Source organism: Canis lupus, chromosome 33, assembly GCF_048164855.1.
Source record: "Canis lupus baileyi chromosome 33, mCanLup2.hap1, whole genome shotgun sequence".
Classification (NCBI taxonomy): Eukaryota; Metazoa; Chordata; class Mammalia; order Carnivora; family Canidae; genus Canis; species Canis lupus.
In genome coordinates, this window is record NC_132870.1 from 1898287 (window position 1) to 1914292 (window position 16006).

General features: G+C 39.4%; 1 long non-coding RNA gene across 1 annotated transcript in view; it reads right to left on the minus strand.

Annotated features, from left to right (window-relative positions):
* Positions 1-9586: 9586 nt before the first annotated feature.
* The window catches only part of LOC140623511 (uncharacterized), a 66387-nt gene continuing 59967 nt past the window's right edge, over positions 9587-16006 (minus strand). Inside the window, exon 4 of the long non-coding RNA XR_012023126.1 lies at positions 9587-10197. This is a non-coding gene — a long non-coding RNA (uncharacterized lncRNA). The remainder of the gene's footprint in view (positions 10198-16006) is intronic.

Genomic DNA, 16006 nt, shown 5'->3' on the forward strand with positions numbered 1-16006 from the left:
ATTTTTGGAATTTATAAAAACTGTTACATAAGAAATGTAGCATTTCTAGATAAACTAAAGCTAAAGCAATTCAGATGTCTTCTATAACTGTAATTTCAGTTTGAAACCATGATATGGTGATTATTTGGGTGTAAATGGATCTGAGTTAAGAGTCCATCTTTATTTAACTGCTATGTGACTTTTTCTTTCCTAATCTATCAAGCATTATACTTAATCTACATGACCAGAGACTACCAGTGTAAAGTGATAAATAAAAATACAACCTAAATGCTTTTCTATGATAATGTAAAAAAAAAAAATCATTACAAGGAGCAAGAGAATGTGAAATCTGAACTACAGTTGACTCCTGAACAATGTGGGGGATAGGAGTGCTCCCTGGCTGTGTAAAAATCTCCCAAAACTTAACTACTAATAGTCTACTATTGACTGGAAACCTTACTAAGAACATAAACACTTAACATGTATTTTGTATGTTATATATATTACATGCCATGTTCTTTATGCTAGAGAAAAGAAAACATTACTAAGAAAATCATAAGAAAGAAAATACATTTGCAGTACTGTGTTGTTGATCAAAAAAATTCATGTATAAGTGGACCTGCATAGTTCACACCCATATTGCTCAAGGGTCAACTGTATATTCAACTCTCCAAAGTTGGATATGCTTTTAAAGGAAGAATGGCAGAAAAATTACACCTTTTATAGACCAAAACTTGCTGGATTCCTTCAATTAATTGGGGGTTCACTAGACCCTGTGGTTGGACAAAATAGATCTTTTTTTTTGTATTTTTTGTATATTTTTTTATTGGAGTTCAATTTGCCCACATACAGTATAACACCCAGTGCTCATCCCATCAAGTGCCCCCTCAGTGCCCGTCACCCAGTCACCCCGTCCACCTCCCCTTCCACTACCCCTTGTTCATTTCCCAGAGTTAGGAGTCTCTCATGTTCTGTCATCCTCACTGATATTTCCTACTCATTTTCTCTCCTTTCCCCCTATAATCCCTTTCACTATTTTTTATATTCCATGTATGAGTGAAACCATATGATATTTGGACAAAATAGATCTTAAAGTGAGGCAGGTCTCTGTTACATGCTGGAAGACCTTAAGCACCTAACAGTCTCAGACCACCCACTTTCTCACACCACAGTATGTGTGTTCTGTCACTTGCATTCTATAATGAAATAATAGTGGTAAAAGTCACCACCTTTTTATTTGGGCTTAGAGCTAAACCCAGACATGGAAACCATACAAATAACCAGATGTGTGCACAAAAGCTATTTGAGTGTGCCAAGTAAAAGAAGGGGAAGTGAAAATGACAGCAAATATTTCAAAACGTAATCGTTCAGTAATAGTCAATGCCAGACTCCAGTAATCTACATGTGCCTTTCTCATTGGCAACCTTATTTAATATAGCTTCCTTCCTCTCACTCCTCAGTCCATAACCTGTTGTCTCCTGTATAGTACTCACAGTACTACCTAATTGTCTCCACCATTACAGTTCAAACTCCATGAGGGCAGAGACTTACTGTTTATTGCTGTATCCCTCAGTGTCTACGATCACACCTGCCTGATACCCAGTAGAGCTTGATATATTGATTATTGGATGCAGTGGGCAGATAGGCTATTATACAGAATATTAGTCCTTTTTTGGGAGGGGGGGTCATTGCTTAGAAAATGAATTTTTGTGCTTCTGAGATTTTTTTTTTTTTAACCTATGTTCTCCTAGAAAAATCCTGTGACAAAACTTAGGTACATTAGTTTATTGGGAGAAGATGTGTGTGACCCTAGGGCAGAAAAGGGGGGATTGGGGATGCTTGGATGGCTCAATCAGTTAAGCATCTGCCTCAGCTCAGGTTATGATCCTGGAGTCCTGGGATCCATCTCCACGTTGGGCTCCCAGTGCTCAGTGCGGAGCCTGCTTCTCCCTCTCCCCACCGCTCATGCTCTTTCTTACTATCTCTGTCACTGTCTATCTCTCTCAAATAAAATCTTTAAGAAACAAAAGAACTGGGATTAAAAGTGAGGAAGGAGTAGAAGGAATGCACATAAAAGGTGTTGGGTGACTTGAGCTGATCATAGCTTTATAAGAATACATATGGCTGCTTATGTCATCCAGATGGAATGAAAAAATGAAAACATTTTGTGGGGTGGAGCATATTTAAAATTTTTGAAGATGGGATGCTTGGGTGGCTCAGTGGTTGAGCATCTGCCTTTGGCTCAGGGCATAATCCCGGTGTCCTGGGATAGAGTCCTGCATTAGGCTCCCTGTGGGGAGCCTGCTTCTCCCTCTGCCTATGTCTCTGCCTCTCTGTGTCTCTCATGAATAAATAAATAAAATTAAAAAAATAAAATTTCTGATGAAAAGTATAACATACAGGATATAGTCAATAAGATTGTAATGTTTGACAGATGACCACACTTACCATGGTAAATGTGGAGTTAAAAAAAATTCCAATAGTATTGGTAGATCGATCAATTTCTCAATTTTTCAACTAAAGTAAGTTGTAAACTTAAGCCTCTATGAATCTAATAAACTTAAAATTAATTTCTGGTGAAGTGAAACTTGTTCATATTAGGTAATGACCTTAAGATAAGTAATGATCTTGATTTTTAACTATATACTACTATTTTGTTACATTACCATTATCTAATTTTCCAACTTTTTGCTTTAAAAGTGACATACTTAACGCTTAAGGTATCAGACATTTGATTATCAAATGCAAGTATCCAAAGAATCCAAGCCTGGCAATTTTACTCTAACCAGAATTCTTAGAAATCACAGAGGTCAGCTTAACATTCTACTTTGTGCTTTCTGTTCTGCTTTTCTGCTCTAACTCTGATATCCCTGAGTTTCAGAAAAAGCAAAAAGGTGCTGTGTTACCAAACTGGTCATTCTCTCATTGATCCCATATGACCTCTCTCATGGCTTGGATTCTCTTGAAGTCATTGGTTTGAGGGACATTGGGTTCAAGAATGTCCACCTGTGAAAGGAAAGGAAAGGAGGTAGAGCTAGGCAGAGAGAAAATGAAATGTGATTCAGGCCAAAACCTTGACCAACAGGGTGGGGTGCTCTGGAGTTAATATTGCTCATCAGTGTCCTGTCAGGACTCAGTGGCCAGACACCAAATGCAGGCTTCCCTGGGAGAGTGCAACCTTAGGAAAAGGAGTTCTCTGCAGCTGTCACTTAGGGGCTGTCTGATAATAGTACTTCTCCAGCTTAGAATCAAGCCCTTACTTGAAGCAGAGTCTGGTTCAAGAATCTCCATATCTACCACCACATCTATTTCCAAAGTATGGTGGTTCCTTGTGGTTGGTATGGAGGAATGAAGGTGGGATAACATGCTGGATTCCACTTACCCTTATTTCCTATTGGTGTCAAATCTCCTGCATTTTGAGGTTGTCACTTGGCCTCTGCAGGAATGCTGGAAAAGCTAGATTGCATTCTCCACAGTGCATGGTGTTTTGCCCAAGTCCACAATGGTAAGTGAAACTACAGACTCTGGATCTTATCAGGTTGGGTTTGGGTTCTTGTGTCTCCTGCCACAGTAGATGCTATGGACACAGGGTCAGAGTCCAGTCTCTCTGGGGGGAATCAGGTGACTGATAGAGCTGGAGATGAGAAGATGATGGCAGTTGGGACTCTCCATTGCAGTCAAGCACCAAGAAGCAGGTAGGTGTGAGCAAATTTGAGAAGTGTATTCATTTGGTATTTGTGAAATGTAACTTCTTCTGTTTTAAAAGTTCACAGGGCATGGTTTAGGTAATATGTACAATAGTGGCCACAGTTGATATTATTCTAGGCCCCTTCTCATAAACAAAAACAAACTTGAATAGTCTTTTCAATATTAGCATATCTTAACAAGGAAAATTAATTTTTACTTTCATATTAAATATTACAAATAGGCATAATTATGATATTAACATAACATTTAAAAATAACTACAACTACAGCAAGGCAAATGACTGCTTATTTTCCATCTCTAAAATAATCTATCACTAGGATAGAAGACACATTGATTGCAGTAAAGTCTGAGTTCATAGAATAAGCAGTGAGAGAAACAAAGCAGTATGAGAATAAGAATCTCTAATGTTGCTCTCCAAGGTCACACATTATATAAATGGAGATTACTTGGAAAATAACTCCCCTCCCCAAAGAATTGCCTTCATATGCTGTTATAGGCAAAACTTGCTGCAGGAGTTAATCTATATTTCAGTTGGGTCAGATTTCAGTGAATGCTATGTCATTGGTAGAGATTGTTCACTATAGAACAAAAATCCCAGGGCAGAAAACATGAAGGGAAGAGAATCTTAAATTATTTCTTACCACTAAAATGTCAGAAACCTGATGAACAAGCCTTAGGAAATCTTTCAGTTAACCTTTCTCTCTCTTTTTTTTTACTTTTAAGATCTTATTTATTTGAGAACAGAGAGGGAGAAGCAGATTCCTGCTGAGCAGAGAGCCCAACTCAGAACTTGATCCCAGGACCCCAAGATTATGACTGAGCTAAAGGCAGACAGACACTTAACCAACTGAGCCACCCAGGCACCCTTTCAGTTTTCTCTTAGCTTATTGCATCAGGAATGAAATTTCCCATATGGACTATGAATTATATATGACAGATCAACTGGAAGCAAATTGTTGGGAGAAGCAATGGTCTCTCAGAGTTCGTTGCCACTCAGTTATGGGCCTTGAGTGTTCCTATATGTGTTTGAGTATTCCAAGAATGCAAAGCCCTGATCATTCTTGACCTGGACCAAGTCTGAGTTGTATTTTCAGTGAGCAACTCTGAAGGATGAGAATGTTCTCTTTCCAGGGAAAAGAACAGGTTTCTTTACCCTTTGCTCTAAAATAGTGGGTTTCTGAAATTGAGTGTTCTTTGGCTGCAATGCAAACCCACTGCCTGTGACCTATGCCTAGGTTCTGCCACATTTTTCTCATGGGATATAGGGAGGCGTAGGGACGTGGAACCAACATGCTTATGTTGCTTGTTTTACTATTAGTATAAAATTCTTGTCTCTCATGTCTCTTTTGTCTGTTACATTTAAATATTTTATTTATTCATAAGAGACACAGAGAGAGGCAGAGACATAGGCAGAGGGAGAAGCAGGCTTCCCGCAAGGAGCCCGATGTGGGACTCGATCCCAGATCCCGAGATCAGGACCTGAGCCAAAGGCTCATGCTCATGGATCAGGGGTCCTCTCGGCGTCACCTGGGAGATGCGTTCAAGCCGGACCCCAACAGCAGCAGCTTCAAGAAGCCCACTGGGGAGATGAATATTGCCTCTGGCTGCCCAGTGTTCGTGGCTCAAACTGTGCCATCTTGTGGTTGTAGTGGCAGGTGGGAGGTTATTAGCATCCCTGATAAGCAACGAGATGGAGCCCATGGCACTTTTTTTCTTCTCCGTCTCTCCTTCCTTTCTTTCTGTCTTCCCTTCCCCCTTTCCCAAGCAACAATAGTTTTGCTTGTGGTCTCACTGAGCATCCATAAAATGGTAACAAGCAAGCTTATTAGCTTGCAGGAAGGGTAAAATTCCAAACCCTGACCAACATGCCTGACTTTAGACAAATGTGATGTCCAACTGGAAATAGGCAATATATTGTAAAATAAGTAGTGGCATGAGAAAGTGGCATAGGTAGAATGATGTGAGAACTGATGTGATATTGGAAAAGGGAATGTCTCTTGCAGAAATGAAATGAGATGGTACAAAAATGAATCTTGGAGTTTATAAGCATTGTGCTTTGTGAAAGGGGATTTTTTAAAAAAAAGATTTATTTACTTAGAGCACAAGTGGGGAAGGAGCAGAGGAAGAGGGAGAGACAGAGACAGAAACAGAGATAGAGAATCTTCAAGCAGACTCGCTGCTGAGCACAAGGCTGACTCAGGGCTCAATCCCATGATCTTGAGATTATGACCTGAGCAAAGTCAAGAGTCTGACACTTAACTGATTAAGCCACCCAGGTGCTCCTGAAAGGGGAATTCTATGGATGTTTCTTGGCTGTACATAAGTTCAGTGGTGATAATTGAGGGAATCATCCAGAGAGAGTTACCTATAATCCAAGTTTGTGGTAACATCAGAATTATGGATAAAATGTCTGTTATAAATGGCCAACAGACACATGAAAAAATGCTTCACCATCACTCAGCATCAGGGAAATACAAATCAAAACCACAATGAAATGCTATCTCATACCAGTCAGGATGGCTAAAATTTCCAACTCAGGGAACAGATGTTGGCAAGGATGCAGAGAAAGGGGAACTCTTACACTGCTGGTAGGAATGCAAGCTGGTGCAGCCACTCTGGAAAACAGCATGGAGGTTCCTCAAAAAGTTAAAAATAGAGCTTCCCTAAAACCCAGCAATTGTACCACTAAGTAGTTACCCAAAGGATACAAACATAGTAATCCAAAGGGGCACATGCACCCTAATGTTTGACAGCAATGTCCACAGTAGCCAAACTATGGAAAGATCCCAGATGTCCATTGACAAATGAATTGATAAAGAAGATGTGAGATGTATATACTACTCAGCCATTAAAAAATTAAATCTTAGCATTTGCAATGACATGGATAGAACTAAAGGTTATGACGCTAAGCAAAATATGTCGGAGAAAGATATGATTTGATTTCACGCATCTGTGGAATTTAAGAAACAAGACAGGATTGTGGTAGGGAGGGAAAAACGAGACAAAATCAGCATGAACTTCTCAGTGGTAAGACTTTGGCCTGCAGGTCAATGTGGGTCAGAACCCTGATCATCACTGTAGTGGTACTGCCTCTCATAGTAATTATACCTACCTTTCTTCTGCCAGTTAAATGCTGACTTGTGGCTGCTGCTATTCTACAGCCCTATGCTATCCACGGAATACTCAGTGCTATAATAGTGCTCCTTTTTGTCATCAATGTTTTGGGCTGCATTGGACAGCCAACACTAAATCTCTCAAAGATTTCTATCTTCCCCTTGCTACCACAACTCACAATGAGCGAAACCATATGATAATTGTCTTTCTCTAGTTGATTTATTTGACTCAGCTTAATACCCTCTAGATTCCCCTTTGAGGAATCACTTCAAAATCCCAGCTACTAGGGGTATAATCTCCAGCTGTTTGTTTGCCCTTTCAAACTTTGCCTCACCCACAGAGACACTTTACTCAAAAGTGTGCTCTTCTAATCAAATGGTTGATTCTATTAGAAGTATAAAGACCCAGCCATTTTCATCCACCGTGGGATACGTCTAATGAATTGTACATTCTCCAGAACTCTCTCTGGATTTGGGTGAAGTTTGTTTCAGGTCTCCATTGCAATTCAACTTTTCCCTCTGACCAACTCCACTACCTACCCCTCCCTTACATACCTGTTCATTTCTTTCTTTCTTTTTTTTTTTTTTTCATTTCTAATAAATATCAAACTTTTCTCAATATCTGTCTGGAGAACCCAGCCTAAGACAGTTGGTACCAGGAGTGGTCCAAGAAAGCAGATGATATATTATACTCAGGCTAGATTTAGGATGGGTTGTTCACTGTCCAGATCATTTGGACTTTACCATTGTTTTTTTTTTTAATTTTTATTTATTTATGATAGTCACACACAGAGAGAGAGAGAGAGGCAGAGACATAGGCAGAGGGAGAAGCAGGCTCCATGCCCTGGGAGCCCGACGTGGGATTCGATCCCGGGTCTCCAGGATTGTGCCCTGGGCCAAAGGCAGGCACCAAACCGCTGCACCACCCAGGGATCCCTGAACTTTATCATTGTTAATACTTGCACAGACAGCCCTGCCACAAGCTAAGGTTCCAATTGTTAAATGGTCTCTCTGGTGGTGAATTAAGATGATGTACTGGTAGAGGGAAATGCATAAGCTGATACTTCTCAAACATACCATGTATTGTATCAGAGAAGTAGTCTTGATTCTTTTGGCTAAGCCCCATTGACATTAGAGATCCAGAGTGTCCTCATGGCTCCCCTGTTATGGTAGGGGCATTTTAGGGCCAGGTTATGAATGCAGTCCTGGCCAAAGGTCAGTTTATGGTGGGTCATTTTTTCTCTGGACCAGCCCAGTAATCATGTCTCTATTCCCTGCAAATAAGTGACAACTTATAGCACCCCTGCAATGAGTTCTTAGCCTTCTCCACCTATAGGCCAACTTGAAGATGCTGGAAATCCTTCCAAAGAAGGGATGGTAATATAAGTGCCACGGTTGAGATTAAAAATAATGCAGCATTGGTAGTTCTTATCATAACTCCATGGACTTCACAAGTCTGACCCCTTCAGAGCTCACATGAATACTGCAGGATAGTAGTAGACAAGTGTAAACTCAGGTAAGTACTAGTCTCAACTGTAGTCACTGTTCTAGATGGCTGTCTATCGTTGATAGACAAGATTAATATAGACTTAAGTGTGTGATATGGGCTGTTTCGGTAAATGCATATTTGTATTCTGATTAGAAAAGAACATCAGACAGTTGGCCATTCATATGCAATATAAAAGAACATTCAGGGACAGTTTTGCCTTTGGCCTATATTAACTCTACAATTTATTTGATAATATAGTCTGAAGAGATTTGGACCACTTGGTCATCCCACAGAACGTTACGCTGATCTATTACATCAAAACATCATGAGTGACTAACTAGGAAAAACAAGAGGTGGCTAGGATGCTGGAGGCCTTGGTAAAACACAAGTGCATCAGATGGTGAGGGAGAAACCCTATGAAGATTTAGGGACCTCCTCCTTCAGTGAAGATTTTGGGGTTCAATGGTTACGGGTGTTCCAGGATATCATTCCAACATAAACAACTGTTTCTTTTATCTCCTATTTTAGAGAAAGAAGCACAAAGCCTCTTAGGTTTCTTTGTGTTCTAGAGGTACCACATTCCAAACCTAAGAATACTGCTCTAGCCTCCTACTACTATTCTATGTTGTATCTAAATTTACAATTGACTCATAGTAACTGTGATGCAACAGTGTGCTAGGGTTATTACCCTGCTTTTTTACCAGCCTAGAGCCCCCTTTTTGCTACTTGACTAGCAAATAATTCACTTTTGGAATCCTTTTCTTAAATATCTCATTTTAAAGATCATTTCTGTAGCCGATTGGGTTAGTTTGGGCAGCCCCAGAAATAGAATCTGAAGCCAGTTTTCAAATATCTGTGGTTTGTTGATTACCTTCCCTTTGCTGTCTCAATCTCTCATCCCTTACTGGCATTTTCCTTATTTCAGAAATAGAGTGCATTATCAAGTTTGTTGCTATGAAAATGACTGAAGTTTAATTCTGCTGGGAAGCTCAGGTGCCACACGTGACTCAGAATCATTCCAACTTGAGCCAAGGGGATCTAAGATCTCTATATACTATTTCCCATCATTCATTGCTTGAGGGTTATTCCAAGGGGGTGTTGATTTCCTGACATTTTTCAGTCTCCCACGACTGCTTTGATTCTAAGTGGACTTTGGGCAAACAAAGATGCTGGATGATGTGCACAGAATTGGTAAGTGGGAGGTGACATAGATGGGGCACCAACAACATATGCTATAGCAAACTTGACCAAATTATTTACATAAATTTTTATGTTTAATAATTTTAGCTAATTCCTTTTATTTCTTTTCTTGCTCTCCATTGGGTAAGTCAAATTTTCTTTTGCTAGTTTTGGTAGTTATGCATTCTATTCATGTGCATTAAACCTACATTTTTATGGCTATAACAAGTGTCTTTCCCCCAAATAGAAGTGAAATGTTATGAAAGATTTTTTTGGTCCATCTTCCCTCCATCATGCCCTCCCATCCGGATTCAATACATACACAGTGTTATTGTCTTGAATTTTGGTTCTGAGTTGGTAATGCAGTACTGTTCATGCTTGCTTTTCTTTCCACAAAACTTTGTGGTGAAAATGTAACAAGTAATGAAGTTGGTTGAGGAATCCAGGAAGTATTTAGAGAGGTGGCAAGACAAGGGAGACAAGTAGAGCTGTCAGCTCCTGTCACTATTCAATGTGACCAGTTCATAACTTTGACCATACTTCATGGGGAAGGTTGACTCTAGAGAAAGAGCAGAGTAGAATATGGCTGGAGACTTGGTAGATGTAGCTCTGGAGTCAGGTGACTGTATCACAAGTCCCTTGAATAAGCTCAGTAGTCGCTCCCAGGAAGCCCCAAAAGGCTTCTATTCTTCATCTCTAACTTCTTCTCTTGACTTTTCATATGAGGAGCTAAAACAAGAGGGAAGAAGAGTGAACATGCTTAGTACCTCATTACCAGAAGTGAGTTCTTACATAGTTCTTACATATTCCCTTACATAGTTCTTACATATTCCCTTTCTTACCCTAACTGGACTCAGGTCACTTTAAGTTATTATGAAAGTTTGGGACCATCTGAGTAAAGAGAGTATTACTTTATTCCCTGACCTCTATCATGTTGTGTTCAATTTCCTATTTTGTACTTCACAGTACAGACGAGTTCAGTAAACTGGCTACAAAGGACTATATTTCTTTGCTCATCCTCTGCAACAGGTCCAAAACTCCACTTGCCATGCCGCCTCAATTTTTGTATCCCTTCTCCTTCGTCCCATCCTTTGTATAAAACTCAACTGCATCTGATTGTTCTTCCCTCTGATCTCAGGATATCCTGGGGTCAAGGCCAACTTTTCTAGTGTTTTAATGTTTTTAACATTTCCCACCTAACACTTAACTCATCAGTTATGCATTCTCTTCAGATCTCCAGCCCCACTTGTCTCTTTCTCAGCCCATAAATAAGTCTGTCTTTCTACTTATTTCTTTTTTTCCTTCTGACTTTTCATCCTCTGCAATCTGGCTCAGCACCATACCACAAATTATAGACCTTCAACTCCCCCAATCACAAATAAATGCATTTCATTAATGAGGTTTAAAAAAGTGCCTACTCCCTGTTATTCCTCTATGCTAATTTTTATATGCTAGCTAGCCTACAGTCCTCAATTATTCAAAGACTAATCTAGGTGTTGTTGGAAAGGTAATCAATAGGTGTGATTAAGTCCATAATTCATTGTTCAGGATAATATCACTTACTTAAAATCAATCTAATGAGCCTAATTCAATTAGTTAAATGGTCTTAAAAGCAGACCTGCGGCCTCTCTGATGAAGTAATTCTACTCATGGACAGAAGTTTCAGCTGTGCTTCAGTTCTATTCTGAGTTTCCTAAAAGCTTTTCCTATGGATTTGAAGTTGCATAGCCAGCCTTTGCAATGGGGTACTAGCACAGTTGGATACTAATAATCAAATACATATAGAAGGTGAGGTTCTAGATGACCATGTATTTGCTACTGTAACACATTTTTGTCAAATTAGGAAGTATAATGGGGTTGGCCAAATGCTTTTGACTGTCCTAAAGAAGTGAAAACTGCTCAAGGCTTTAAATTGCCAGCTAAAACTCTATATAAAATCCTGAAAATTTTCATATCTGTCCTTAAAGAAACCTTTGCCTACTGTAGCTATAGGGCCAAAACTTCTGAAAACCAAACCCAGAGTCTCATCCTATGAAGGGCCAAATCTCAATGCAAATTGAATTCCCAACCTCACAGGATATCTTCTGTTAATGTGAGTACATTGATAAAGAATGAGATTCCAAATATTGGAATGGAGACATTTGGGCAAATCCCAACAAACTGGAGATATCAAACCCCTAAATGAGTCTTCTTGACAGTAGAAGCTGCCTTTCTACCCGTCTGAGAAGGTTAGCACTTTGCTTGAGATACTTTCCTTTATAGGCACTGCTGATTCTCTTTAAGACCTGGCCCTGGAAAAAAAAAAAAAATAAGACCTGGCCCTGCCGCCTCTCCTGATTTCCAAATCTAGAAACAAACTAGACTCAGGTTCTAGAAACTCCCAAAGGATGAGATAAACAAGTGACCCATGAGGAGGTATACTACAAACATAACTGGATGATTTTTTTTCTGTCCAATTTCTACTCTAAGGAGATCTCTAAGGATCTCAGTGTGGGATGGTGATGGAAAGAATATAAAGTTGGATCAGTCTGAACCTATTGATATGGCTAAGCCTTAATTCCGGGTCCAATGTTTTAGGACTAGAAAGTTTCTAGTATTTTGTCTGAAACATAGACTGAAAGGTGGTGGCCTATACTAAATGAAATTGAAATGCCAGAATTGCCTTGATATACTATAGAAGATGGTATCCAAAGCCTTAAAGAAAATGGAATATTAGAATAGCTTTATAAGGTAGGACCTTCTCACTTACCCAAGAGGGTCTAGAGGACACAATTCTCAACTCAATTTTGAGAGCATCATTGAAGAGTTCTGTAGTCAACTTGTTGTAAATCAAATTACAATGGGAACTGCTGCCATACAACTAGTATCTCAAAATGCAATGGGAGATAATGGGATCCTGGGGTGGTAGGAGCTTACTGGCAACACTTAATCACCAAATACAGGGTAAGCATAGCTACCAAAGTAGACAGTAAAGCCAAGGCAGTAATCAGAATATTTTGACTTGCAAAGATGTGTGTTGTTGTTTAGTTGATCATGATATCCCCAGAGAAGAAACAAATGGGCAGCCTGGTAAATTTCTGTTCTATTAAAGTAGAGGGTCTACTTCTAAATGGTAAAGTTTAACTTGAATCTCACACACAAAAGTAATGGGCATTCAATTTCCAGGCTTGAGCCAGTGTACAGATCAAAAATTTCATGGAGTCTTGGTCCCTTTGAGAAATCACCTTCCTACACTGCCAGATTGAACACTTTTAATCTTTTCCCCAGCATTCCCTAAATAGACCACAGTGACGTTGAGGACCATTGTCTAATAATAATTCCTGAGAAGTCTGTTTCCTTTTCCTCAATGCACAGTCACACCGGGAAATGGCCACGGGTCCACCAGTCACAGTAGGGGCTAGTTGAGGTAATGTAATGGGATTTAGCTAAGGTATATCTCACAGTGGGTCCAGTGAATCCCAAACCCATCCTTTGGTTCTTTCCTCAGTTCTAGAATGTGTGATGGTAATAGATCTACTTAGTAATAGGCAAAATCTCCACATTAGTTCCCTGACCTATAGAGCAAAGCAACTTGTATTGCCTTTACTTACAAAAATAGTAAACCAAAAGCAATGCCACATTCTGGAGATAAGTACCACTATGAAGGACTTGAAAGACACAAGGATGGTAATTTCAACCATGTCGCTATTCAAGTTGCTTATTTGGCTTGCACATAAAACAGATGGATCTTGGAGAACCAGAATTGTTACAAACTTGGGTGGTGATTCCAAATTCAGCCAATGTTACAGATGTGACTTCTCTGTTTGAGCACATCCTCTGGTACCTAATATATAGCTATTGATTTGGCAAATGCATTTTACTCTGTACTTGTTAGTAAGAAAAGAAAAGAAAAACAACCAGAAGCAGTTTGCTTTCAGGTGGCAAGGCCAGTGATATACTTTCACTGTTCTACCTTAAGACCTCACTGTGTCATAATATGTCATAATTTAGTACAGAGGGATTAATCACCTTTTTCTTGAGACATTATGCTGGTTCTTTACATTAATGATATGCTGATTGGACCTGGTGGTCAGGAAGTAGTAACTACTTTAAAAATAATGGTAAGACATTTGCATATTAGAGGGTAGGAAGTAAATATTACAGAACTTTAAAATCCTTCCACTTAAGTGAAAATTCTAAGAATCCAGTGATATGGGGTGTGTGAGAATATTTACTAAGGTGAAAAAGAAGTGGTTGCACCTAGATTTCCTACCACTGAAAAAGCACAATGTTTAATGGGTCTTGTAGATTTTGGAAGCAATAAGTGTATTCTTCATTGGCACATGCTACTATAGCCCATTTACCAAATAACTTAAAAAGGTGCTAGCTTTGAGGGTTACCCAGAGCAAGAGAACCTTTTTCTATGCAAACTTCTCTGTCACTGGCCATTTGATCCGGCAGATGTAACGGTGCTTGAAGTGCCATTGATTGGAAGAGATCTCATTTAGAGCCTTTGGTAGGCCCCTAGAGGCGAATCACAGCACAAACACTTAGCATTTTGGGATGAAGCTCTATCATCCTCTGTGGATAGTTAATTTCATTCTGAGGAATAGCTCTTGATCTGCTACCAGGCCCTAGAAGAGACTGAATGCATAACCATGTGCCAACAAGTTATCATATGACCTGAGCTGCATCGTAAACTGGTGTTGACTGACCCAACAAACCATGAAACTGAGCATGCATAGCAACACTACGTTTACAACAGAAGTGGAACATACAAAATCAGGTTTAAGCAGACCCTGAAGGCACAATTAGCCTGAGGAATTAATTGGTCTAACTATCCAGGGCTCCCGCGGTTGCTATATTACCTTCTTTCTCCCATTCATACCTATAGTCTCATGGTGATTTCAGTTGACTGAAAACAAAATTCAGGCCTGATTGACAGATTGTTCTGCATGATATGCAGTCATTAAAAGTGACAGTGCAGCATTATAGCTCCTTTCTGGGACATTCTCAAAGGATAGTGGTGAAGAAAAATACTGCCAGTGGGCAGAACTTTATAAACAATGTACCTGGTTGTTCACTTTGCTTGGGGGAGAAATGTTTAGAGCTACGAGTCTAAACAAATCTATAAGCTGTGGCCCATGGTTTGACTGGATACAACCAAGGAAGTGAAAGACCTATACTCTGAATACTTTAAGACATTGATGAAAGAAATTGAATAAGACAAATACCATTTCTTTTATTTTTTTAGAATGATTTGGAAGAATAGGTATATTAACTATTTTTTAAATACTTGGTAGAATTTACCTGTAAAGCTATTTGGTCCTGAACTTGTGTTTGTGAGTTTTTGATTACCAATTCAACTTTGTTACTAGTAATTAGTCTGTTCAAATTTTCTATTTCTTTTCATTTCAGTTTCTTTTGTTTTTTTTTTTTTTTAAGTATAAAACATTATTTATTTTTTTTTAAAAAATGGTTTATTTAATTATTTTTATTGGAGTTCAATTTGCTAACATATATAGCATAACACCCAGTGCTCATCCTGCCAAGTGTCCCTCTCAGTGCCTATCACAAAGTCACCCCAACCCCCACCTACCTCCCCTACCACTACCCCTTGTTCATTTCCCAGAGTTGGGTGTCTCTCATGTTCTGTCATCCTCACTGATATTTTCACTCATTTTCTCTCCTTTCCCTTTATTCCCTTTCACTAATTTTTATATTCCCCAAATGAATGAGACCATATAATGTTTGTCCTTTTCCGATTGACTTATTTCACTCAGCATAATACCCTCCAGGTCCATCCACATCGAAGCAAATGGTGGGTATTTGTCATTTCTAATGGCTGAGGAATATTCCATTGTATACATAGACCACATCTTCTTTATCAATTCATCTTTCGATGGACACCGAGGCTCCTTCCACAGTTTGGTTATTGTGGACATTGCTGCTAGAAACATCGGGGTGCAGGTGTCCTGGCATTTCACTGCATCTGAATCTTTTGGGTAAATCCCCGACAGTGCAATTGCTGGGTCGTAGGGCAGGTCTATTTTTAACTCTTTGAGGAACCTCCACACAGTTTCCCAGAGTGGCTGCACCAGTTCACATTCCCACCAACAGTGTAAGAGGGTTCCCTTTTCTCCGCATCCTCTCCAACATTTATGGTTTCCTGCCTTGTTAATTTTCCCCATTCTCACTGGTGTGAGGTGGTATCTCATTGTGGTTTTGATTTGTATTGCCCTGAAGGCCCTTGATGTGGAGCATTTTCACATGTGCTTGTGGACATGTCTATGTCTTCTTTGGTGAAATTTCTGTTCATGTCTTTTGCCCATTTCATGACTGGATTGTTTGTTTCTTTGCTGTTGAGTTCAGTTCTTTATAGATCTTGGATACTAGCCCTTTATCTGGTAGGTCATTTGCAAATGTCTTCTCCCATTCTGTAGGTTGTCTTTTAGTTTTGTTGACTGTATCCTTTGCTGTGCAAAAGCATCTTATCTTGATGAAGTCCCAATAGTTCATTTTTGCTTTTGTTTCTCTTGCCTTCATGGATGTACCTTGC